Genomic DNA, 25,220 nt, shown 5'->3' on the forward strand with positions numbered 1-25,220 from the left:
AGCCCAGAGACTTTTGGGAGGAAAGAAATGAATGGCCTAACTTCCTGAGCTCTCTAAGACTCAACAGGTCAGGGAAACCTGTTGCTGAATGAATGTCCTGTAAAATTCAGGACTCTAAGTTATCTTAAGGAAAGAGGATGTCCAGGTGAGTGATCTGGGCCTGAAAGAGAGCCATAGAAGTTCACGGGAGAGTACTGGTTTGGGCAAACCATGTGTGTGGTGCAGAAAATCCTCCATGCCCAGAGACCACTGGATGGAGTTTGTACTTTGGAAATAACCGCTGAGGGTATGAGTGAGATCCATGTGTGCTGAAGGTTTGAAGCCCCTGGTGCCCCACTGTGGTCTGGCAGAGGCCTTAGGGTCTGACAACTGGAGCCTGTGGGCTGTGCAGAGCACTGCAGCAAGTCCCAGTCATGCTGGGCCATTAGGCTGATGCAATCTCTGCACTTGGCTTTGGAAGAAGGCAACCCCATTTGGACCAAGTATGCTACCAGGGTCAATGAAGAGTTCAAGAGGCCTTGGGGAGGGAGCCTCAAGAGGGAGATCCCAGGCTAGCTGCTCATCAGGAAGGTGGGCTTGCAGGCAACCAAATTTTAAAATGTGATTGTGCTTATGCTGCAGGTTTGTGCAGTGGTTCACACCAGTTGCAATTGTATCATGCCTCTGCCTGTGTTTCCTTACTGACTTGTTTGGCTGGAGACTGAATCTGTGAAGCAGGGACTGTATGCCATTTATCTCTACCTCCTTAGCACAGTTCCTGGCACATTCTAAGTGTCAGTCCAGGACCCAAAAACCCCAACCTGTGGCCCCAGCTTGGATGTCAGCCCACAGCATGGCATCAAGAAAGTCCCTGAAGCCTGGTTTTTCTCTATCTCAGGCCAGACATATCAAGAAGGGAGCAAGGACAGAATGCTGGCGAAGGATTTGAAACTTCTTGAAGAGGGAGGGAACTGGTGCTACCGCGGACTCAGGACAGAACGACCTAATGCCTGAACCCATCCATTCACTTACTCAATCCACATTTTACCTGCATTCCAAGATCCAGGGACAGAGACCTGAATGTGACCGGGTGAGAATCTCCCAGTCTGGAATATGACATGATCTCACTGAGCATGTAAAAACTACTATTGTGGGCCAGGCATGGTGGCTCACACCTGTAATCCCAGCACTTTGGGAGGCCCAGGCGGGCAGATCACCTGAGGTCGGGAGTTCGAGACCAGCCTGACCAACATGGAGAAACCTCATCTCTACTAAAAATACAAAAATTAGCCAGGCACGGTGGCAGGTGCCTGTAATCCCAGCTACTCGGGAGGCTGAGGCAGGAGAATTGCTTGAACCCGGGAGGCGGAGGTTGTGGTGAGCTGAGATCACGCCATTGCACTCCAGCCTGGGAAACAAGAGCAAAACTCCATCTCAAAAAAAAAAAACTACTACTGGAACTGTATCAGTTAGCAAGCATTTGGTTGCAAGTAACAAAAAACAAAACTGACTTAAATAATAAGGAAAATGTGTTATTTAATGTAGTAGGAAGTCCAGGGGTCAGACAGGATGCAGGAGTGGCTGATTCATGGGCTTGACAGTAAGACTGGAAACCCCAGTCCTTTTTTTTTTTTTTTTTTTTTTTTTTTTTTTGAGATGGAGTCTCGCCCTGTCGCCTAGGCTGAAGTGCAATGGCATGATCTCGGCTCACTGCAACCTCCCAGGTTCAAGCAGTTCTCCTGCCTCAGCCTCCCAAGTAGCTGGGATTACAGGCCCATGCCACCATGCCTGGCTAATTTTTTGTATCTTTAGTAGAGATGGGGTTTCACCCTGTTGGCCAGGCTGGCCTTGAACTCCTGACCTCATGATCCACCCACCATGGCCTCCCAAAGTACTGGGATTACAGGTGTGAGCCACTGCACCTGGCCTCTGTCTTTCCTCTATCCTTCCTCCAGGTTTTGGCTTCAACTTCAGTTTGGTGAGGCATGCCTTCCAGACCTAACGGTGTACAGCATGAAAGAAGGTTAATTTTTCTCTTCCCATAGCTCTCTTCTAGAAGCAATAAGATTTTTTTCATAAAGCTCCCTAGTCTACATTTTGTGCATCTTATTGGCCCAAATATGGGATACAGTCCCAATTCCTGAACCAGTCACTGGCATGGGGACTGGGTTTATTTCAGGCCAATAAGACTCAACCCTGAAGCTCAGGAGTCATGGGGAGTCCATGATAGGAACTCCAAAGGAAAGGGAGGCAACAGGAAAGCTCTCCAGAGGAGGTGGCCTATGAGCTGGGTCTTTGTATTAGTCTGTTCTCACATTGCTGATAAAGACATATCCAAGACTAGGTAATTTATAAAGAAAAAAAGGTTTAATGGACTCACAGTTCCACGTGGCAGGGGAAGCCACAATCATGGTGGAAGCCAAAAGGCATGTCTTACATGGTGGCAAGCAAGAGAGAAAGCAAGCCAAGTGAAAGGGGTTTCCCCTTTTAAAACCATCAGATCTCGAGACTTATTCACTACCACAAGAACAGTATGGGGGAAACTGCCTCCATCATTCAATTATCTCCCACTGGGTCCCTCCCACAACATATGGGAATCATGGGAGCAATCCAAGATGAGATTTGGCTGAGGACACAGTCAAACCATATCAGTCTTCAAAAATGGGCAGGAGTTATCTGTGAGGCAAGAGGGAGAAGGTGATCCCAGGCACTGGGCTCAGCATCTGAAAAAGCATAGCAAGATGTTCAAAGGACCAGGAGACATTGGGCAGGACTGGAGAGTTGGGGACACAAGGGACATAAGAAATCCAAGTCTGGCTGAAAAAATCGCAGGGCTAACATGGTGCCGGCCCTCATCGTCTGTGCTAAGGAGCTTGAACCTTAGTCAGTGGGAAACAGGGGAGTCTCGTTTGTCGGATGATTTTGAGGACAACGTGGGAATGTCCCAGTATACATGGGAGTCAGTTGGAGTACTTCTATTTAGGAGCACTGCTATGTGCGTCTCAAACTAACTCATGGCCCCACCAGGTTTCCTGAGCAGTCTCAGAGCCATAGGTGGTGTCTGCAGCAGCAGCAACAGGTGAGGAGCTGGGACTGCTGCCTCCCTGTGGGCCAGGTAGCAAGGACAGAGGTACATAGATAGGAGGGAATGATCCCGGTCCCCTTCCAGGAGCTCAGAATGAAGCCACCAGCCATGGGCATAAAGAGAAGCAGGCCTGGAACAGGCCCAACCGCTTCCTGGTGAATCTCGTTGTCCCCACACTCACTGTGCAATCAGCAGCCTGGCCAGCCATCCAGCCCTGTTAAGGTGGCTGCTGTCTCACCCCCTGCCAGGAGGAAGGGAAACGTCCAGTTCCCAAGAGGGAGTCCAATGAGGAAACCATGACATACATATCCTTCCATTCCCAGACTCTTCTACACATACACCTGCTTCTCCCTTGAACTACTGAGCTCTGGCTCCCTCTCCCCCTACCCTTACCAACTTCCAAGTGGGTTCTGACCTGGCCCCTCTACTTCCTCCCCACCTGTTGGTCCCTCAAGCCTCTGCAGTCTGGCTATTGATACAGCTGAGGACGCTAATGACCCCTCAGTGACCACCTCTAAGAGCCATCTGAGACCCCATCCTCTCTGACTTCCGAGTGGCATTCTCACTTTGGACAGCATTCTTCTTCTTAAGTTCAACTCAGAGTCTGGAGCCCTCCCAGGCCTTGATCTGGGCAGTAATCCATGGCTGCTTTACCACTTCCTGCCCCTCTGGCCATCCCTATCTGCCCCTTTCACCATCTCTTTCTGTCTTTGAACCCCATGTGAGTGTGTTCTCATCGCCATATCTCCAGACGCCCCCTCCCACCATGCCCTGTCTCCCTCCACGGCTCCATTCTCACATAATGATGGTTCTCCTATCTAAACTCTAGGCCTCCCCACCTCCTGAGAGGGCCCCAGCCTCCCTCCCAAGTCTTCTGCTGGACCTTTCTCTCTGGCCGCCCTACACCAGCTCAGTCCCCAAATGTCTGCCACCAAGGTCGTTGTCTTTTCCCCACCCTCCTCCTCCTCACCCCCTAGCTTCTCAGAACGCCATCTGCACCTTTCACACCACCACACTTGAAACCACAGACTTCCCCACGATGCCTCACCCCCCATGACCTCTCTTACTCCTTCCTTCTAGTCAGTGGCCAAGTTATCAGAATCTTAGATTCTGATTTTTGTCATAAACAAACTTTCGTGGCTCTCATATGTCTGTCCAATAAGCTTGAACTTCTCAGCGTGGCACCCAAGGCCCATGGTGGCCAGCCTCCTGCCTCTCCTTCTGCCTTGTTTGCTAGTACCCTTCTCTGGGTACCTCCACCACTTCACTCATGCCACCTTCCTTTCCTTCAACGCTTTCTCTCCCCTAACCCAAGTGGGCCATTCTTTGCTGCTTGGCTGAAATATCTGTCCCTTTCATGGGAACAGGAGCCATCGTCGGCTTTGTTACCCAGAAGGCTGGGTTGGCAAGCGTAGCTTGGGTCTACATCCACAGCTGGGCTCTTGATACTTTCACTTGCACTCAGAACTCCACGTCTTTTCTGTGCAGAGGTAGACCTTGCTCCAGTGAGGAGGGGTGGAATGCAGGCTCCCTGAAGGCAGGGCGGCCCTGACAGCAGAGCAAGGAAGGGTGCCTGTGCCACCCCTGTGCAGGCCCCACTTCTTATCACATTACCCACTTAGAGGGAGAGAGAGAGCAATTGAGAGCATGGAGGGATAAGCAGAAGCAGCTCTGATCGCTGTTTCCAAAAGGGCTGGAGTTCTTCTATATGGGCCAAGGTAAAATGCTGAGGGAGGAGAAAGCCATTCTTCCCCACATGACCATGTGTTTATTCCAGGGCAGGGGGCCAGCACTACGCAGACACGCATGCCTCTGGGTCCACGAACAGCTCCTGTGAGGGGGCATATTAATTACTCTTTGTGTGCCCTGAATAGCGGCATCTCCCTACACACAAGCTTGGCCACCCTGTGCCATTTCTATGCAGATTCTACTATGACTCAAACCTTTTTTCTTTCATTCTCAGCAGCATATTCCTAGTACCCTCCTCCAGTTTCTGGAAGAACTAGTGGTTATCACCAACTGGCAGTTAGTACCAGTGATTCCAGAGCTGACTTGACCCTCAATATCCAGTTCCACATCAGCAGCCAGAACCCCAGGGAGTCCGGCCTCAGATGATGGTGCAGGACAAAAGCCAGGAATAAGTTCCTGCATTTCTGCATTTCTGCCCTGACCTCCTCTAGCCTTTAAAAAAAAAAAAAAAAGATGAACATCTTCAGGAATTAGATGTCCATTTGTCCATTAAGGCTACATTTTAAAAAAAAATTTCCAGCTGATAATTTCACACAGGAATTTGTTAGTCCTTTTTTTTTTTTCAGTGCTCTGAGTGTCCCAGGAGTCTGGCTCTTTACCTGGAAATTCTTTCTCAAATTACAATTCCCATCTCAGTGTGGTTGTCCCCATATCCCTAGGGCTTTCTGGTGGCATTCCACAGCTCATACTGACACTGACTCTCCCTCCATCTCTGTACCCTGAGTCCAGCAATTAGACAGTGTGAAAACAGAATCTCAACACAAATAGTGTTCATCTGCAGTGCAGCAGGACCCTGGATGTTAGATCCAAAATTCCAAAGGGTAACTCCCCAAATGTACCCCTAACTGTGCTCTTAGCAGCTGGAAGTACAAGAAGGTCAGCCCATTCTCAGAAATAAATCTTCTCATCAGACAGTCAAGCATGCACACAGACCAGAAGAGAGTACAAAGCAGCTCTCTACCTCCCTCCCTACCAAGTCTCCTCGACTGATATCTGGGGGTTCATCCTTCTGCTCCCTCATCCCCTCTTAGATCTTGGGTCCTCTCTTCTTCCCTCCCAGGGTCCAGGTGCTTCTTCCTCCTGACCTCTGTCTCAGGCACTCAGGCAGTAGGTTTCATCCCTTTTTCCCCTTGATGGAAATCAAAGGAGACTTCAGATCCTGCAAGTCCTACGTGCAGGACGGGAGAGACAATACCCAGAAGATAAACCTTCTCCAAGTCAGAAGTTCTCTGCCCTCACTATGCATCAAAACCATCTAGGCAGATTTTTTTTTTTTTTTTTTTTTTGAGACAGAGTTTCACTGTCACCCAGGCTGAAGCGCAGTGGCACAATCATAACTCACTGAAGTCTCTACCTCCCGGACTCAAGCAATCCTCCCAACTCAGCCTGCTGAGTAGCTGGGATTACAGGCATGCACCACCACGCCTGGCTGATTTTTGATTTTTTGTAGAAATGGAGTTCCACTATGTTGCCCAGGCTGGTCTTGAACTCCTAGGCTCAAGTGATCCTCCCATCTTGGCCTCCCAAAGTGCTGGAATTACAGGCATGCGCCATCATGCCCAGCTGCGGGTCACTTTTTAGGATAAAGATGCCTGGGCTCTACCCCACAGACACTGATTCAGTTGGTCTGGAGTAGGGTCCGGGCATCACCTGCAATCTCCAGGTGATTCTAAAGTACAATCAGGGTTGGGAACCACAAGTGTAACTGAATGTCACTTTTTCTGTCTTACCAAAGATGTTCTTCTGCTGGGTATAGACCAGAGCCCCAGGAGAGAGACAGGTGCCCAGCCTGGGAAAGGGGCCCAGATGCATAATTGAGCAGCCTTCTATTTCAAACTTCCTTACTCTCCTGGGCCTGGGGGATAGGAATTGATGGGGGCACTGGGGTTGGTGCTTTTCATCTCTCAGTGACAAACAGTAAGCAGTGTGTGCAAAGCAGTGTGGCCGTGAGGATGGTAGAAAGGAGGTCTCTACTGCCAGGACCCCATCTTCTGCCTTAGAATAAATAGGCCAAAGAGACACCCATTGACCTGGAGATTTCAGCCCAGCAGAAGGCCTGCCTCTCTACAGCCCTTGGCTGGACTTCCTGGAACTTGAAAATGGGTAAGAAAAATAGTAAGTAGTTTCCGGGCTAGAAGAAAAGGCTGAGGGAGCAGACCCAGTGTAGACGCTTATTCTCAAAATTCTTTTAGGTCCCCAAGGAGGCTCTGGATTGCCCCCTTGGTCCCAAGCACTAGGGTCCCTCTGGTAGAGGATACTTGAGCCAGCAGCTTTGCCTCTGTGTCCCATGAGAGAGGATGCCATGCGAGCCGGGCTTTCTTAAGACTAGCTCAGCATCTGCCTCAGGCCTCCTCACTCACTTCCTTGGACCCCAGCATTATATTCTGGCCCTGGGCTCCAGCAGTACAGTCCCCTCTGTTATCTAGAGATGCATCCTGAGCCCAAGGCTGTAGCGAGGGGGGATTGGTACAGAGTGTGTGGAATGTATGTGTCTCTATTTAGGGACCAAAGTTAAATACAGATGCTTGGGTTGCGTTTCTCAGTGCACTGACAGCCTCTTAGAGCAGCACGGCTTTTCTTTATCACTTATTACTCCAATCGGTTCTCCCCAGAATGCCTTGAGGTAGGTATTATCAGTTCTATTCTACAGACAAGGAAACAGATGCTCCAAGAAGGGAGTCACTCTCCCAGTTAATGGCACGACTAGGATGAGCGTCTGAGTCTCCTGACTTCTACCCCACACCTTCCTTCATCTTTTCACATGTGTACTCTAATGGGGGAAGAGATGTGAACACTAACACCCAGTCCAGGAGGATTTGTTTCCAGGAGTATCTCACCCCAGCCTCAAACCCGAGACCCCAATCCCAACTCAAGAAGCTTCCTGAGAGGGCTTTCTTAGGAAAAAACCTACCCTGGCTGGGAGACACAAGTCTCCTTGCAGAGGACACCAGGACGATCAAGGCCAATATCCTATCTGGTGAGCTCGTAGTCTGATATAGGAGGCTGCCCTGAAAGCAAATGATTGGAGAAAAAAAATCATATGTTGAGAGGCATGAATCCAGGGCTGTGGGAGCAGAGAGGGTGGTAGAAGACAGGAAAGAGCCCTGGACCTGGACCTGCTGTGGCATCTCCCTGGAGAGCTCGGGACCTGGAAGTTTCCCAATGGGGAGGACAAGAGGGCCTCTGCTCTGCCCAGCAGCCCTTCTCTCAACCTAAAGCTGGAAATTCCCAAGCTGAGCCCATTGGATCTCAGGGTTAAAACCCTACCCAACAAACCTACCCTGGCCAGGAGACACAAGTCTAGGTCTCTTTGCTGCAAGACTGCAGCCAATGGCAGACTATCCTGTTCCTCCTCCACCAGTGGGAGCAGTCGCTGTGGCTTCTATAAGCCTCCAGCCGGCCTTAAACGACCTGCTCAAATGTCCCCTCCTCTGGGAAGTCTTTCCTACCCTCTTCTACCCTCTCTGCTCCCACATTCCTAGATTCATGCCTCTCAACATATTTTTTTTCTCCAGTCATTTGCTTACAGGTCAGCCTCCTCTATCAGACTACGAGCTCATCAGCTAGGATATTGGCCTTGATCATCCTGGTGTCCTCTGCAAGACAAACCAGAAATTACCCACCCAACCAGGCTCAGGTTAGGGGTCCTGGCAGCCCTCCTGGAGCCCTGGACCTGGACCTGCTGTGGCATCTCCCTGGAGAGCTCAGGACCCGGAAGTTTCCCAATGGGGAGGAGGACAAGCGGGCCTCCGCTCTGCCCAGCAGCCCTTCTCCCAACCTAAAGCCAGAAATTCCCAAGCTGAGCCTGTTGGATCTCAGGGTTAAAGAACAACAAGGGGAAGAAGATGCCATCCTGTAGGGCCATTCAGAGGGGCATCTCCTGTCACAGACCAGGGAGTTGGTCAGTTCAAAATGATTGCAGGGGACCCTGATGGGCAGCATATGATGACAGGTACCACCTGGTGCATGATCCAAAGTCCAAACAGACAAGGACTCAGTTTTTGCCCACGTGTCTGGCCAGAGGTATCAAGGACCAAGCCCCCCACTGAGGTGAAAGGCAGACTGTGTTTCTAGGTAAGGATAGGGACTTGTCTATTGGTAAAGTGGCCAAACATAAAAGATACTCAATCCATGCATGTTGAATGAATGAATGAACGAATGAACGAATGAATGAAAACCCTACTCTTACCTGAAACCCAGGCTGAGTGCCTCTCCAGGATTCCAGCACCTAGGGAAAGGAGATTCAACCCAGGGGCTGCACAGAGGATACCTCCCGCCTGGGATGAGAACAAGAGCTCCGCTTCGGCTTATTGGGAAATCAATAAGGAGGCGGGCCCTGCCTGGCAGGCTGACACCCTGTATACGGGCCTTCTGCAAACACAATCATCTCCTCAGTTATTAATGGGCCCCGCTCGCTGCCTCTTCATTAGTGCTCAAATATCAACAGAAAACCGTTTACTTACCATGGGCTCCTGCTCGCACCGAGCAAATTTGGACAGGGCTAGTCAAACAGGGAGCTTGTTGTCGGGCTAATGACAGAGCCCAGTGTAAAGTTTAGCAGCAGCAGAAGCAGGCAGAGAGGGCACCAGCCTGCACCTGCCCCCAGGGGCAGCCCAGCATGAGCTGGGAGGAGGAGGGGAGCAGTGTCAGGGAGAAGGGGGTGTCCTGAGCCCGAGGCCACACTGTAGGGGTCCTGCACCTGAACTACGCTGGGCCCCTCAGCCGTAATCAGCTATCATCTCTTCAGATGGTCACAGCAACCCTAGGAGCAAGGCCCCACAGGCATTGCAAGGCAATGTGGAGCAGTGGCTGAAAACTGGGCTTCACAGCTAGACAGGGCTCAGGTTCAAATCCCGGCACTGGGCAACTGTGTGGCTCAGTGCAGATTAGGTGGCCTAAGCCTCAGTTTCCTCATCTGGGAAATATAATACTGCTTACCTCACACAGATGTTATGAAGATTAAATCATTAGTGCACAATACAGTGCTAAATTCCTAGGATCCTCTTTTGCAGATGAGAAAACTGAGGCTGGGATGAATTTGAGACTCTTGCCCAAGGCTATTTGCTTAGGAAGTGGCAGAGCCAGACTGGAACCCATGGCTCCCGACTGCAGGTTCAGGTTGCTGTTCCACAGCGTCCCTCCAGTGCTCTCTGCTGCAGACATGCACCCTGTGAACCCAGCCTGCCCCAACACTGGCACTCTGCCTCAGGTGGCCCAAGCTCCCCTAAACACTCAGCATGGATGAGCCCAGGCTGACTCACCCCTAGAACACCCCTCCCTAACCCTCCCCTACTTGCTCCTGCTTCTGTCCTCTGTATCTCTGGTGTAGACTGAGAGTGAGGATCTTTAGGGCTCACCTTTTTTATCCTCAGCCAGCCCCAGCCTCTCAGAAGATGTTATCTCTTTGTGGGGGTCTCCCCAGAACAATCCATCTGGGCCCTGTGAGGGACACTCGGGCTTGGGGCTCCCCACCAGGCACTGGCTCTCAGTCAATAGCCTGAGCTGGGACTTGGGCTCATTTGGGATCTGGACAGTAACTTGTTCAACATCTTTTCTGAGGAGATGCCTGAGAGGCTCTCAAGCTGAGCCCAGAGTCACCAGAAAGGACCAACAGGTGACTGCAAAATCAGAGGAGCTGAGAGGCACGCACCAGGGGCAGAAGAGTCTCCTAGGGGAGCTGTATATCTTACCTGCCTGCCAAAACTCCCATCATGCTTCTGCTGCAAACAACTGCCAAGCATCCCTTGGGTACCGTGGCAGCCCCGTGCCAGGCCTGGGGATGCTGAGCTAACGGCCTTGGCCATAGAAGATTTGGGCCTATTGCCAGGAACACACAAGGAAACATATCCACAGTGGTTAGAGCTACAACCAGCACACCAAAAGAAACCCAAGAGCAGGACAAAGGAGGACTTGGTTCTGTCTGATGGCTAGAAGGTGACCTCATAGAGCATGACTTTTCAAATACAGGTGAGAATGAGTTTTCAAGCAAGGGATAAAGGGAGGGCCTTCCAGGCATAATAACAGCACAAGCAGACAGGGAGGCGTGAATGAACAGGACACAATCAGAAAACAGTGAGGCTGGAGAGGCCAAATGGGACCAGTCTTGACAATCATTGTATCCCACAATATGGCACTATAGGTGTGAGAAGTAATGGTGTTTATTCTGTCTCTATTTGAATGCTTTCTGTGACAAGGAGCTCACTCTCTCATAAGCCAATTTGTTCTGTGTCATGACATCTGTAGCACCAAAGGATACGTAGCCCACCCGCCTAAGTCAGCCCTGGGGCAACACAAGGCAACGAGTCAGGCTAGTACTGAGTGTACAGAAGTGAACAGGAAAGACAGCTCTGCTCTCAGGGAGTTGCATTCTAGAGGGGGCAGGAGGATATGAACACACACACACCCACATAGCAAGATAATTCCCCATAGAGATAATGCGTCCAGGGAAGGAAGCTTGTGCAGTGATGGGAAATACAGAGGGGATGGGGAGCTATTCTCATTGATGGGGGCAGAGAAGGCCTATCTGGAGAGGAGACATTTGAACTTTAGATGAAAGAAAGGAAGGAGGATTCCTGGGTTTCTCTTGACAACTGGCTCTGTGTGGTGCCCCTTGCTGAGACAGGGAAGGATATTGGAGTAGGAAAGGACAGGGGTAGACAGCCACTGCCCTTCAGGTGGACCACCTAACAACTGCTGTGAGCTGGGCAGCTTACATGTGCCCAGACACTAGTGAGTGCCCACTTGTACTCGCATGTGCGCACTCTCTTGTGCACGCTTGCTCATTTCTCTCTTTGGCACACATACTCACACGTAAGCCTCTGTGTGTGTCTTTCTTTCCACAGAATGAATGCACTGGCAGGGCACATGCCTGCTGGGCCTGATACCCCAGGCTTGTCATCCTTATAGGCACAAATGGTTCAGCTTCACAAAACACAGATGTGCGCTGATGCTTCCTTCCACGCTCTCACACACAGCCTGTGGTCCTTGCTGTGCTCACCAGTTCACCTGCTTTTTTAACCTTGGCTAATGCGTACATCCACCCCAGGGTGACTACACTGGGTTTCTCTCCCAGAGGGGAAGAAATTCTGACGTCTGAGTCATTTGAATCTGTGGTACTGAAAGGTCTCCTGACCAGAAGGAACAAGAAAATGTCACTGGCTGATGGGGACAATTTTAATGCAAAATGCCACCTTCTAATGATTGTACCTTTTGCTGCAGCTGTCAGCAAAAAGACACTTAGCTCTTCACCAGGGGCCAGACTCTGAGGATCACCCAGTTTTGTACTTCCTTCTGCCGCCCCCTGCTCCCATGCTCCCAGAATTGTGATCTTTGGGCCATCTTGGGTTCCTCCCAGCACCAGCCCAGCCTTCCTCCTGCATGAAAGGGAGAAGTGGCCTGGGTGAGAGCCCCCTGGAAGCCCTTCACAGGACTTCTGTCACTCCTCCACCTTCCAGCCCCCTGAAAGGGGATGAGGAGCTCCTGCTCCACCCACTTGAAACCAGGACCTGGGGTCGGAACCCTCCCCAGGGCTCCCATAGCACTCAATGCCTCCCTTATCACTGCATTCCCCTCTGTGTAGGAAGCTCCTCTGCTTCATCTCTCCCCTCGGGAAAACTCTCAGCAGCAGGAAGAGGAGACGGGTCCCATCCATGTTGTTCACCAATCTGTCCTCGGAATCTAGTGAAGGCCTGGCTCATTGTAGGCACTCCATAATACCTACTGTGAAGAGTAATGGAGTGAAGGGAGAAAGGAACCATGCTCCTCTTTTCCAGGCAAAAGGAGAAGTATATTTCTGTTTTTCTCAGACTACTCTGGTCCAAAGTGCCCCTATTCCCTCTCTTCCTAAACTACCCCAAGAGGCCACTCCTGTCCCTACACACCTTCAGCAGCCCCTCCCTCAGTGGGGAGCTCCAGCATGTTCCACGTCCACCAGCTCTGCTCCCACTCACACAGCACACCCACCCCACAAATACCCAGGCCAGCCCCCAAGATTCATCACCCCTGGGTATATCATCAAACACAAACCTCAGAGCTGCAGTAAGGAATTTTGCAGATAAAACCTCTCAAATCAGTTGACCTTAAGAGACAGGGATTGTCTAGGTGGGACTGACCAATCACTGAGCCCCTTAAAAGCAGAGCTTGGCCAGCACAGTGGCTCATGCCTGTAATCTCAGCACTTTGGGAGGCCGAGGTGGTTGGATCACTTAAGGTCAGGAGTTCGAGACCAGCCTAGCCAATATGGTGAAACCCTGTCTCTACTAAAAATACAAAAATTCGCCAGGTGTGGTGGCACGCACCTGTAATCTCAGCTACTCAGGAGGCTGAGGCACAAGAATTGCTTGAAGCTGGGAGGTGGAGGTTGCAGTGAACCAAGATTGTAACACTGCACTCCACCCTGGGCGACAGAGTGAAACTTTGTCTCAATAAATGAATGAATGAATGAATCAATCAATCAATCAATCAACCAATCAATCAATCAATCAATCAATCCAGAGCTTATTCTGCTGGCCACAGAAGGGAAGCCACAGAGACGTGAGGCATGAGAAGGATTCAACACACCTTGCTGGCGTGAAGGTGGAGGGAGTTGCGTGGAGAGGACCTGGAGTGGCCTCTGGGAATTGAAAGTGACAACCAGCCAACAGTCAGCAAGGAAACGGGGACCTCAGTCCTACGACTTCTAGCACCATAAATGAGCTTAGAAGTGGGTTATTTTCCAGAGCCTCCAAATGGAAACTCAGCCCCACACCTTGAGTTCAGACTCATGGATACTGTCAGCCATACCACACTTCTAAGTTACAGAACTGGGACATCATACATTGGCGTGCACCTTTTTGTTGATGCTGTTGCTGTTTTCATTTTGTCCTCTTTAAAATGTTTAAACTGTGGTAAAATATACCTAACTAAAATTTACCATCTTTACCGTTTTTAAATACGCTGTTCAACAGTGTTCAGTGTCTTCACACTGCTGTGCAACCCTCACCACCATCTGTCCCCAGAGCACTTTTTGTCTTACAAATGGAAACCCTGTACCCATTAAATGACTCTTCATGTCTCCCTCTCCTCAGTCCCTGGCAACCACCATTCTACTTTCTGTGTCTATGAATTTGTATGTATTGTTTTAAACTGGTAGGTTTATAGTGAGTTGTGCAGCAATAGAAAAGTAATTTGTTAAGCATCTATTGTGTACTGAAAAGCCTTTATCTCATACGAGCCTCACCAAAAAATACCTATGTGGTAGAATTCATGAAGATAATAACTACAACTTACAGTATGTGTGGTACCATGCTACCTGTTCATATGTATTTTCTCATTTAAACCTATTTTATGAAGTCAAAGTTGTGATCATCCCATTTTAAAACTAAGACACTCAGGGAGATTAAAACTAATAATAACTTGGCCAGGAACGGTGGCTTATGCCTATAATCCCAGCACTTTGAGAGACTGAGGCAGGTGGATCACTTGAGGTCAGTAGTTCAAGATTAGCCCGGCCAACATGGTGAAACTCCATCTCTACTAAAAATACAAAAATTAGCTGGGCATGACAACGGGCACCTGTAATCCCAGTTTCTAGGAGGCTGAGGCAGGAGAATCCCTTGAACCCAGCAGAGGTTGCAGTGAGCCAAGATTGTGGGACTGCACACCAGCCTGGGCAACAGGGTGAGATTCCATTTAAAATAATAACAACAACTGGCCCAAGGTCACTTGGCTAATAAATGGCAAAACTATGTCCTTAACCACTGTTCAGCTCAATTGGATTGCACTTCCTGAGATCAAGAGAACAGGGCTATGTGGATGCATCACATGGCATTTGCCTCACATGGCATTTGCTGAGACAGGGCTGGAGGAGATGCTGGTGGCTCATCTCCAGAAACTGCACAGTCTCGGTGAGGATGCAAAGAGGGCATTGCACAGTGAAATCAGGGTCAGATGCTGAAACTGGGCCCTGTAGCTTCAAACTGGGTAAGAAGCAAGCAGGAATCCTGAGGGTTGGGATGGATCAGGGCCCCCTCCCCACCCCACAGTCCCCTTCTTCAATCAGGGTAACTCCTTATTTAAATATTTTATATGTTAGAGTTCATTTCATAAAATTTCATTTTTAAGAGGTTCCACTGCTAAAAACATAGTCTGCAAATTACTTATCTGCTCCAAGCCCTTTTACTGTAAATGTGGTGTACCTACTATAAAGGCTCAGAGAGGTCAAGTCCCTTGCGTAGAGTTGTATAGCCTTTTCTGATCAAGCCAAACCTAGACTATATGAGGTCTTCTCTCATCTCTCTCTTTGGGTCACTGGGCATATTTCATAGGTGACTAAGACCCCAAAACTCCATGGGCCTCTGCTGTTAGACTTGAAGTGGCTCTGAAGCCAAGGCTGACAGACAAAACAAGATCCCACAGAGAGATGGAGCACTGGCCTGGAAGTTAGCACGTGGGTACCAGTCTCGATTCTTTGAGTCTATCCGGTTGCATGACCTAAGCCACATTTCTCCCTTCGGCCTCAGTTTCCCCACCTATAAGGGTGTAAACTGGGTATCTCCATGTTTTACCAGCATGGATGTGTGAGCCCGTGGCTCTGTGACCGTAGAGAAGCTGGCAAGGAAGAAACTCAGCCTGACAGCAGTGACTCAGCACTTCCTCCCAGCTCTCTCCCCTGGCAACCCACCCCTACCAAAAAATGATGAGAGACATTAAAATACAAAGCAGCTTCAGACAGGAAAAGTGGAGCGGAGGTGCAGAGACCGTGAGGCAGGAGGTGTCAGCACCAGAGGAAGTAATTTAATAAGGGCTCGCTTGGAAATTATATCACCCCAAATAATATAATAAACCCTAATTTACTCACATTTATCTCCCAGAGTTTTTTTGGGGACACATAATCTTGCCTGCTCTACAGTGATGGATTAGCACAATGGAAACTCCACTGGGAAATAAAAAAATACATCTTGTAGTTTTTGACGCGTTATTATTCAGTGTTATCTCGCATGCCTCATTCCAGGCCCATTACTCATGTTCACTTTTTTCTTTCTGCTTTTCTTTCTCCTCCCCTCCTTAAAAATCAGGGCCAGAGACAGGCTGCCAGCACATGGCATTTCTCTGCAGTTCACCTGCACACAACCCAGTGTTAGGGTGTCAGGGATTGGGCGAGGGGTGGTAGGAGAGAGGTGGTCCTTCGGGAAGATTCTGCAGAATGCAGACATTGCCGGTGGTCTGTGGTGAGGGGCTGCCTCCATTCTGCCCCGTTTTCAGACTGCAATCCTAGATCTGTGCCCACTGTTCTCCTGGGACCCAGCTGGTCCCTGAAGTCTAAGGGGACACCAGAGCCCACTAATCTCCAGCTGACCACCAGGGCTGGCCTCAGCATCGTTAGGTCTGAGCCCTACTATGGGACTCAGGAAAGTATCCCAAGCAAGAGGGGAGGGGGGGTTATCAGGAGGATAAGGGAATATCTCTTGGAACCCGAGAGTAGGGAGTACAGCCAGTGCTTACAAGGGAGTGGAGAGTTGGGATCCAAGGCTGCTTTCTGTGTCCTTCTGGGCTTTCACATTCTCTCTGTCTCTTTCTCTCCACCCCTCCCCATTCCCTAGTCTCTCTTTTTCTTCCTCTGTGCATTGATCTCAGATGTATTCCTTTTTCTACATCCTCTCCCAGGTCTACCATCCAAATGACAGCGTCCCAACTCCCTATTTCCAGGAAAGAGCATCGGAGTGGCCAGCTCTGGCCAGCTCCATCCCTGGTCCAGGGAGCTACAAAAATAGAGTGCGGGGAGGTGAGGATTTTAAATCAAGTAGGATTTTCATGGTAGTTAGACCCAAGGCTTCAGTGGCCAGTTGTCCAAGAACAGGGTGTAGGCCAGGCAGGTACTCTAAGAGGTGACTGCTATGACTTAAGCGTCTAACACTCAGTTTCCTTATATATAAAATTGGGGTGGTGTTGGCTGGGCGCAGTGGATCACGCCTGTAATCCCAGCACTTTGGGAGGCCAAGGTGGGTGGATCACTTGAGGTCAAGAGTTTGAGACCAGCCTGGCCAATATAGTGAAACCCTATCTCTACTAAAAATATAAAAATGTGCTAGGCGTGGTGGCGGGCACCTGTAATCCCAGCTACTCGGGAGGCTGAGGCAGGAAAATCGCTCGAACCTGGGAGGCAGAGGTTGCAGTGAGCTGAGTTCATACCACTGCACTCCAGCCTGGGCAACAGAGCAAGATTGTCTTCAAAAAAAAATGGGGTGATAGAAGGAATGACATAATGGAAGCAAAATACTTTGTGAAGGGCATCATGCTATCCAATGATCCCTCTGACCCTCCCAATTTGCATGGGAAGGTCTTTCTCTCTCCTCCCCTCTCAGAAGATGCTGATGGTCCTCTTTGGCCCTAAGTAAGCCCAAGCTACAGAGGGGAGTGATGGGAACCACCTGTGTGCTTGGCACTGCCTTTCCAGCCTCCTGAAGGCAGTGGTCCATAAACCTGCTGTCCCCAGGTGAAGGAAGAAGGGGAAGAAGGCCCAGAGCACCCTGGGAGATGCCATGCATAATTGCTAATAAGCAGGTGTGACCAAGTCTTAACAATAATTAACGTTACCAACTGAGAACTTGTCCATTTCGGGGTCTAATGGTTTGTCAGCACGTTAAACATTAAAGGGGCAATCACCTCGCATGCACCGGTGCCCACACAGCTGCCCTGTGTCTTGCCTGCTGACAACTGGGAACTGCAGGCAGAGCCCCAGGCAGAACCTGGAGGGCGGGGAGGGGCTCTTCCTCCACCCTGGGGTTCTAGGCACAAAACCTCATCAGACTGCCTCCTGAAGGCCCTGGCTGCTGTCCATGGGAGTTGGCCTCAGCCCAGATAGGATGTCTCCATAAGGCCCTGCTTTGCATCTCCAGGGTTGAGGTCCCCTGGATCAGAAAGAGGTCGGGCTCCGAGGTCAGGAAAGCCCTGCCAGATTCCCCTTGCCACCTCCCCTCCAGTGGCATTCTTCCAAGGAAGGACACTCCACTGCCAGGTCAACCTCTTCCCACTGGAATGGGGCAGATTCTGGACATTCAGAGTAAATAGAATTCTCTGTAACTCTATGCACTGTTAGTCATTCATATGTCATCTCCTCTTTTATTCTATACAATTTGCAGTATCAATTTTGCTATCCCCATTTTGCAGCTAATGAAATATAGGCTCAGAGAAGCTGACTAGTTCACTCAAGATACACAACAATGAGAGGAGGGGCCAAAATTCAAACCCAGGTTTAGCCTTCTCCAATGTGTGTGTCCTTAGAGGAACTCTCCCAAATGCGTTGGCGGACTCTCCATGTGCCCTGGAGAAGTGATTCTGGGCCATAGAAGCAGGAGTTGTTGAGATTCTCAGCTCTTTCTGAGGTACAGTAAAAGTAGCTCTTGACCTGAAATTGGAAGACCTGGGGTCTTCAAGCGGTAGCTCTGGTCCTGCTTTACAGTATGACCTGGGGCAAGTTGTTTAATCTACACTGTGCTTCTGTTTTCTCACTTGAGAAATGGAAAGAATATTTTCTATTAACATGATTTTTGGAGGTATTAAATGAGAGTACAGAAGACTTAGGAAGCTGAAAACCAGCATCCTCATCATCCTCACCATCACCATCATTCTCAAGCTTCAGATGCCAACCTGTGATGTCCGGTCAACAGCACATATGCAGATAACAGTGCAAGCAGGCCTCTCATTCATTCCTGGGCAGTTAGTGATACATATGTAGCTGTGCATTCATTCCTCTCTCCTGGGGTCTCCTCAGATGTATGTGTCTTTGTGTGACCTTTCTCATTTATAAATTTTTCAGGAATGCAGAATTCACTGACCAAGATTTCCATCCCACCCTGACCTCTAGCACAGACCACAGAAGCAACATTATCATGTTTGTCTTCAGTGAGCCCTCCACCCTCACCCACTCTTGGCCCCTTTTTGCTGTTCCTTGGATACCACGGGGTCCCTTACTCTGGCACACACCCTAGCCCACTCCCCCTGGACAGTGGCCCTTGATCCAGACCTTTCATCAACCCTCCATCAAAACATACTGACCTGTGCTACATCTCCTCTCAGCTAACATATTTGCATGTTACAGGGTCTCTTAAGCTTGTCCCAGCCCCTCAAAGGTAATACGACTTTGGGAGCGTGGGAACAAAATGCACCTCCCTCCACCCCTCCCCCCACACACATACACACAGTAGCATATTAACTGATCCCCTGTGCTACAGACCTGTCTCCAAATACAGCAGTCACAGATCGGCCCAGTGGTCTGTCAGCTCAAGTTCATTTGCACCTCAAATTATATCATCTTACAAATAATGGTGTCTACTCCAGGGGCCCTGGGTTTTGGAAAGGAGCTTCACTGACCATTGCCCTGGATTCCAACGTCTTACCTGAGACTTGGACCCTCCCCAGCCCCTGGGCCCTGTCCAAGGTGCTGATGCTTTTCTGGTTTGCCACAATCCCCTAGAGGGCACAAATGCCCCTGCAAGAAGGCCCATTCACACGGAGCCCTCCCGGTCAGTGGATTAAGGTGAGAAAGACATAAACCACGTTACATCATTTAAACCTCAATATTTCCCTGTGAAGTGGAGGTAAGGATAAAGACTTGGCTGTTGTGAGAATCATATGTGATAACATATTGAATCACGGGGCAGACACAGCTTCCTCCTAGAAAATCACTAACCTGTATCAACACCCTGAGAACCAGTCTCTTCATTCTCAATAGGAACAATGCCACCACCTCTGTGAAACCTTTCCTGGCCCTGACCCCTCATCAGAAAACTAATCAATAGCTTCCCCAGGGATTCCCCCAGTGCGTGCTCATGCGTCCCCTTCCAGCACTAACTCACACACTACATTCTATTTATCAGAGTGCACATCTGCCTTTCTTCCTGGACTGCAAGATCCCCAGGCAAAGTGCTGTGCCCTGTTTCCTGCATGCCTGTTCCTCCAGATGCATAAGGGATGCATGGACACATGAGTCCAGCCTCCCAGAATTTAGGGGAAGAATTTCCCATCCAGCCCACTGTCTCTCTGTCCTACTCCACCCACCCTACCCCTGGCTGCCCAAGTCTGTCTGTGCTAGGCCCACTCATCTCCCACCCTCGAAGGCTCAGCCTACCCCTGCTTGCTTGTACTAAGTTTCTCCAAGTCACAGTTTCTTCCATCATAAAATATAACAACATTATCTTGGGGTTGCTTGGGGATGGGATTTTCTACTTTATGAATAGCACCCACTGTATTGTGGTATTGACCCCACCTTTTCTCTCCCTGCCACTTCCCGTCCATCCTGTTCCTCTCCCAATGCCCATACCCATCACTCCTTTCCCAGTGAAGGCAGACACTCTGCATTCACTATGTGAGGCTGGGCTGGGTCCTTCTAGAGGATTTCCTTGTTAGGCCTCTGCCACCATACCCTTCTCTTCCCCCATGAATGTGGCAGAGTCTTAGTCCCTTCCTGCTGCTATAATAAAATGCCTTATACTGGGTCATTCATACACAACAGAAATGTATTGCTCATAGTTCTGGAGGCTGAGAAGTCCAAGATCAAGACACCAGTAGATTCAGTCCTCATAAATGGTACCTTCTTGCTGTGTCTTTATGTGGCAGAAGTGGCAAGGGAAAATCGGTGAACAAGCTCCGTCAGGCCTCTTTTATAAATGCACTAATCCATTCATGAGGGTGGGACCCTCATGACCTAACCACCTCTCAAAGACCTTGCCTATTAATACCATCACACTGGGGCTTAAGTGTCAACATATGACACTTATAAATTTGAGGGGAGCACATACATAGAACATAGCAGGTGCCTAGTGTTACACTGACTTCTGTGCAGGAAGTAGCATGTCTGAAAGCTGGCTCCAGGGCAGTTTGAGCCTCCTCATCTCTGGGAGGCAGACGAGCTGCAGTTGCCTGATGTCACCGCCACTTGCCTTCTCAGCAAGGTCCCATGTGGGCTGAGCAATGCCCTGCAGGCTTCCTGCTTACACCCCCACCACTTCCTGCATTGCCACTGCCCCTCTACCCAAGACAGCCCCAAACCAGCACACTCATAAGCCTTGATGGCCTCTGCTAGTCTCTGGCCTCTATCCCTTCCTCCGCCTTTTCCTTCTCCTGTCCCTCCCTCTCCCTCTCATCCAAATTTCTAGTCTTGATCCTAATACAGAAATGGAATTATCTATAAGGATTTGAAAGGACAAATGTGCAGGCAGCCAAATGGCACCAGGCTCTTCTCTCCTTCCCTTTGATAAATTCCTTGCCTGATCCAGCAGTCTTTCAATTAGGTGGATTAAACTGTAACAGAGAGCTCTAGGGGAGGGGAATGATCTGCCTGGGGGACAGCAAGCTCTGTGGGAATGAGCTGATCACTCCAAAGGGGGCTGCCCATCCCCAGGAGGCAGGACCCTAGTTTATGTCAGCCCCATGCCACCTCTAATGCATGCCCAGGACTTTACAGCTTGCAACATCCTTTTCATCCTCGTTATCTCATCTGCTCTTAAGAGGATACTATAAAGCATCTATCACTATGCCTATTTTATCAATTATAAAACAGAGGCTTAGGGAGCAGGTGACTTGCCCAAAGTCACACAGCAGAGCCACAGCTTGATCCTGGACATTCGGGGTGCTCTCTGTCACTCCCTGACCCATCCAGGCTTGCAGCTGCTCCATCACATGGCACACAAAATCTCCAGGAACTGAGAGGGTTGAGAGGCAGCCACACACCCATCCTCTGGCATGCATAACTGAGTTTGGACAGGTGATTCCATGAGACTTGAGAAAATAAGACACCCGTTCTATAGAATTCACAGGCCGCAAAACCCTGGACTCCACAAAGAGAGTGCCCTTGGGTTTGCAGACTCTAGTGACAGAATAAGGTCGGAGCTGGCTAAAGGATAGCACGCAACATAAATAGTGTGTTGGGCCGTGTTGGTACAGAGGAGGGATTTTCAATGGGCCCAGCCTAGATACTTTCCAATGAGACTTCTGCACAGAAAACCGTCCTGATGGCTGGGGCAAACACGATGATAATGCTGGCTCTTGATTTCTTCCCCCTGCCCTCCACTACACACATGCACCCTCTGTGCCCTAGCACTGGGAGTAAGGAGGGGGTAACAGGTCTGGCTGTGGATTTCCTACCCTGGTGCCCCAGGGATCAAGGTCTAAGTGGTTCAGAAACATGAGACCCTCACTACAACCCACTGTCACCACCAACAGTGCACCTTCAGCCCCGCCATGGCAGCTCTCTCCCCTAGATCCCACTGAGGAGGAGCCAGGCCCTGCCTCCATAGCGCCTCTCCAACCTGCACAGTTCTTTTGTCCCTGAGAGACACAAAGTAAAAGGACACTTCTGGGTCACTGTTCCAGAGAAAGCATGAACAGAAACATAGATGGCCCAGAGTTAGGTCTGACGGGAGCCTGGCGGCTTAAAATGAGAATCCCATAAGGCTGAAACTGAAAGAAACCTGGAAAAGTATCCAGACAAACCCCCTCCCATTACAGATGTGGAAACCGAGGCTCAGAGTTGGGAGCAGCTTGCCCAGGGTCAAATGGTAAAACAATTAAAGATCTGGGAACAGGACCCAGATCTCCCAGTATCCAGTGCTGGACCCTTCCCATGATACCATCTGGTGACTTAGCCGTAGACCTAGAGGAAAGCCGTAGACCTAGAAGAAACTCGGGAAGATTGAGAAATCCTCATGGGGCAGCATTTGGTTGATATCTTTTTGTCACTCTTTATTATAGATAAGATACCTTCCAAAATTGCAAGGATACTTTGTACTTAAATTTATCACTAATTATGAAGCATCCATTGTGTGCAGGTGCTATAGCAGATATTAAGGGAGATAGGAGACAAGAAAAAAACATTGTCCATTCCTTGCAAAGCTGACACTCCAGATGCACATTTATTCATCTCATAACTAGTAATTGACTCTCCCAGGTGGTAGGCCCAGCTTGCTGTACTGGGGATGTTCAGATGGTCAGTATGGATGAGATCCCTGTCTTCTGGGAGCTTACATTCCAGTGGATAATCACAGCTTATTAAGCATTTGCCATGCACTGGAAACTCTGCTAAGGTCTTTACCTGTATTATACAATCTGCAAGAGCAATCTGTGAATGCTCATTTTACAGATAAGAAAACTGAGATCCAGCTGGGCACGGTGGCTCACACCTGTAATCCCAGCACTTTGGGAGGCCGAGGGGGGCAGATCACGAGATCAGGAGATCAAGACCATCTTGGCTAACACGGTGAAACCCCATCTCTACTAAAAATACAAAAAATTAGCTGGGCATGGTGGTAGGTGCCTGTAGTCTCAGCTACTCGGGAGGCTGAGGCAGGAGAATGGCGTGAACCTGGGAGGCGGAGCTTGCAGTAAGCCGAGATCGCGCCACTGCACTCCATCCTGGGCAACAGAGCGAGACTCCGTCTCAAAAAAAAAAAAAAAGAAAAGAAAACTGAGATCCAGAAAGGTTAAGGAAGCCCAAGTACAGTTATTGCTTAGCCCGGCGGGTATTTGAACCCTGACAGTTCGACTTCAAAGGCTGTGATTTAACTGCTATATTACTGCATTCTTAGAGTAGAAAAGTTCCAGCCTCCAAACGTGGCCACACAAACCCCTGTCCGTGTGCACACTCATTAGTCCCCACAGCCCTGACGAGCAGCTTTGTTCATCGCTGTAATTTATAGGCCTATCATATTCAAACTTGGATTCAACCCCCTGTGGCCCCACTACACTTTATCCTAGTAATGATTTATTGTTTTAATTGAGACTTCACTAGGTGTAACTCATTGCTGCAAATACGAGGGGGTCCAAACCCCTGGAATCCAGGGCCAAGGTTGGCACAAGCCAGTAATCTCTCCCCTGGCCCCTCCAACTGCAACTGCAGCCACAGAGTGACAAAAAGCCACAAGCTGTCCCACCAGGGGGGAGCCGTCCCTCCTAAAAGACAAATGGCCTTGTAATCTGTGGAGATGGTCCTGATGCTCAGTGGCCTTTGGGTTAGTGAGTGAAAGAAGCAACCAGATAGGTCAGTGCTGTCAGGAGATGGGGCGGGGGCAGCACGTGCACATAGGGCCCGGGTGGGGAGAGGTGAGCCCTGTCACCGCAGGGGAACAAGCCTGTGACAGAAGCTTACCAGATCTCATGAGCAGCCCAGCTCCCCCACTTCAACCTGACATCTCTGTTTTCCCTGGCAGCAGTACCTGTCTGTCTGCCAGCCCAGGTCCTACCCCCCACCCCCTTCCTGGCAGCCAGTGCCAAACAGCCACCTGGTGACAGTGAAGGGTAAGCAGAGGAGAGCAGCAGCTGGGGTTGAGCCAGCCCCACCACCTCAGGAGGGGACTTCTGCACAGTTGCCCATGATGGAGGCCAGAGATAGGAAGTAAGTATCACTTTGGTTGACCAACATTTACCAAAGATCTACCACATGTGGGCCCCGGGCCAGGCTCTCTAGGCAATATGGAAATGAACAAGACTCAACCCAGCCCTACAGGGGCTCCAGTCTGGTAAAACGTCAAAATAGCCACATAGACAATAATGTCAGGTAGATCCTGAGGGCTAGAAATAATGTACTATGGGAGTTCAGAGGGGAGAACAATCACTCCTGGCCCAGAGGCTCTGGGAAGGCTTCATGAAAAAAGAAACTTTAAGATAAGCCTTGAACTACGGGTAGAATGTTGACAGGCAAGACTGAGGAAGTGGGCATCCCAAGCTGGGGAACAGAGCAAAGGAGGAGAGGTAGAAAAGCAGGGGGTGTCTGGGGTGGTGGAAATCCACTTGGCTGAGCTACAGGATGTAGGAGATACGACTAGAAAGATAACCTGAGACCCAGTGATGGAAGGTCTTGGTTGCCAGGGGAAGTAACTTGATATTTAGAAGATAATGGGGCTCTAGGAAACGTATTTGATTTGGGTAATGACATGATCAAAACTGAGGGAATGGCCAGGAGAGTGCACAAGGTGTATTGGAGAAAGAGACCACTGGGCTTTACTATTCTCTAGACAGGGGTGCACGAAGCAGAAAGAGGAGCATATCAGCTGGGATTAGGTATGGTTGAACATAACAGAAACCCAAGACAGCATCTCATGCTTAAAAGAAGTCTGGAGGAAGCCAGGACTGATATGATGGGTCCAGACTTAACATGGACCCTGGTTCTTTTACTTTCTATTCTACCAGCCCAGTGTATGGTTTCCATTCCCAAGGTCACTTCATGGACCAGAAAAGCTGCTGGAGCTCCTGCCATCATTTCTACATCTTAGGCAGCAGGAAGAAGAAAGGGGGCAGGAGGCAAAAGTCTCCCACTGAGTCAGCTCCATTTAAGGAACCCTCACACTTTCTCTTAGAACATTCCCTCTTACATCTCACTGACCAGAAATTAGGCACATGGCCAGCACTGGCTGCAAGGGAGGTTAGGAAACATAGT

This window comes from Pongo pygmaeus, chromosome 9 (genome assembly GCF_028885625.2).
Source record: "Pongo pygmaeus isolate AG05252 chromosome 9, NHGRI_mPonPyg2-v2.0_pri, whole genome shotgun sequence".
NCBI lineage: Eukaryota > Metazoa > Chordata > Mammalia > Primates > Hominidae > Pongo > Pongo pygmaeus.